This window comes from Rhipicephalus sanguineus, chromosome 4 (assembly GCF_013339695.2).
Source record: "Rhipicephalus sanguineus isolate Rsan-2018 chromosome 4, BIME_Rsan_1.4, whole genome shotgun sequence".
Taxonomy (NCBI): domain Eukaryota; kingdom Metazoa; phylum Arthropoda; class Arachnida; order Ixodida; family Ixodidae; genus Rhipicephalus; species Rhipicephalus sanguineus.
The window spans coordinates 47,258,466-47,260,878 of record NC_051179.1 but is presented as its reverse complement, the minus strand read 5'-3'; positions in this window follow the sequence as shown (position 1 = coordinate 47,260,878).

Genomic DNA, 2,413 nt, shown 5'->3' with positions numbered 1-2,413 from the left:
CGCTACGGCAGCCCTGCCTAGCGGCGTAAAGCGAAAGTAGCGAAAGCCCGCTTTCGCGAGACTTTCGCTCTTCGGAGAAATGATTCGAAAGTGAGCATTTTTAGCGTGACCAAGCGCTTCGTCCTGGGAACCTGTGCAGCCATCCCGGTGCTTTTGTAGTTTCTTTTGTGAGCCGCTCGAATTTGTTTTCGGGTTCCCTACCCGCCCACGACTAAATCTTTAAATAACCGCGCTCGCCGCGCAATGCCCTGGCACGCTCACCTTAATCTCAAAAGAAAATAAGACAATGAAAAACTTGTTGCAGCGCCAAAAAACCACCCTCACCCGTTGAACTTTACGTTGTAGTTTTTTTTTTGGTCGTCTTCTCTGATAGGTTGCCGCAAGTGATTTCCTCACCAACCTCCTCTGTGCGCCCTTCCCGAAATTGTGTTCATCCTTGGCAGAGCTAAGTTCATTCATGTCCTTGCTCTCTATCTCTCTCTCTTTCTCATTCATACAAAACGCAGAACCAAAGGTTATAACCCTTCCCAGAGCACTAAGCTGCGGGCGCTGGACGCGACATGAACTGCGTGCACACAAGACTTATCTTCAGATAATTCGATCTCATCGGAAAACACGTATTGCTCACGAGGAAACTGGAAGCCCAAGACTCTGGATGGCAGTGTATTCACGGGCGGGTCAAAATGATAAGGCCCAGATGCCCAGCATATATTTCTCAATCCCCCTTCCTCCGAGGGAGAAAGAGAGACGAAGGGGAAAGGCACGGAGGTCAACCAAGCACGCGCCACGTTGACTACCATAGACATATAAAGATGGAGAAGAAGAGAATTAAGTAGGAGGGAAATTTTAAGTGGCAGGGTGAGTTGACTGGATCCAGTGTAAAGCCCTAATTAACTAACCGAACCACAAAGGTATAATTCCGTCGAAATCTTTATAGGTTAATTCCTACGTGAATATGAATAGGGACGTGATGTAATTGTTCCGTGGGTTTGCTTATGTGTCCCAATTGTTTTCTCAGCAGTATTGAAAGTTGGTGATGCCACTGAGCGTCTGACAAACTTCCATGATGTATGGGAAATTAACAGCTAATATCGCGTCAAGAAGGCTGGAGAAGTACGTACCTCCCCAAAAAATGAAGCCTGCTGCGTCAATTTTCACTCTCCGTAAAAGAAAGAAATAGAAATGTAAAGACTAGGGAGGTTAACCAGAGAAAATCTCCAGTTGGTTACCCTTTACTTGGGAAGGAGAAAGGGGATGTGAAAGAATGAAAGAAGGGAAGATATAGTCTGTAACGATACCACAAAGCCATTAAGACGTACTATGGTAATTCCCAGCTAACGCATAAGGACCGTGTCAATGCACGGTTTTACAATATATCATGAAATAGCGTTATTATGAAATACAACTTCATGAAATAAACCACTGGTGTAGCTAAAGAAAATTATTTTTTTTATTTTTTTCCCCGGAGAGATGGTGGGAGTGCGAGTGGGGGGTTGTGTTTTGACTGCTTGCTATGAACTTCTTGCTATAAAATGGCTATGAACTACAATTAAAAGGAGGAAATGCCCGCTCCTCCCAGATATCCCAGACTTAAAGGAACGCTAATGTAAAACTTACAGTCAGACTAATAACTTATTCTCTATGAACGGTACTGTTGTTAATTTGCATACGTGAATTTCGCGCCGAAAATCCCGCATCTGGATATCAGTGTGACGTCATAGATTCTATAGTCGTCTTTTTTTTCCCGTATTTTGAACACATCGACTCAATGAAATTTCGTGACATTTGCCCGCTGAAGAATTACGTAAGCCATAAAAGACACCGTCAGAGCCAGTGACGTCACGGCGAGTTAGTGCGGGAACCACAGGGCGGTGTCGCCACCAGCTTCTTTATCTTCTTTTTCTTTTTTTCTTTTTTTTTGGGGGGGGGGGGTGTTCCCGGCTTACCAAAAGCCTTCTTGTTGCAAGAGAAGCGCTTTTGTTATTCGTTTATCTTCAGAGTCCGTTCAAATCCAATTAAGTATGGGAAAATGATGCAGTTTGTTAATCCGAAAATATTCCTGCAAGCTAGAACCAATCGTTTAAAAGATGATAAAGCTTACCAGAATAGCTAAAAGCACAAAGACACTCGCATAGCCAATGGACGGAGGGGGTGGGGATGGGAGGGTTCAATTTCCCCCGAAAATTTTCAGTTTTGTATGTGCATATATATATGCGCACACATGCATATAAACGCACGCACGATCATACATAAAGTATGGTTCAACTCCTCCCGCAAAAAAATTTCTGGCTACGCCCCGGCGCAGGGAGGTGGGACAGTTAAGGGTGTTGCCAATCGAAATTTTTAATGACCGCAAGGGATTGATTACAAGAAAATTTAGTTCGTTCCTGTGGTTTAGTAAACTGCGAAGGAC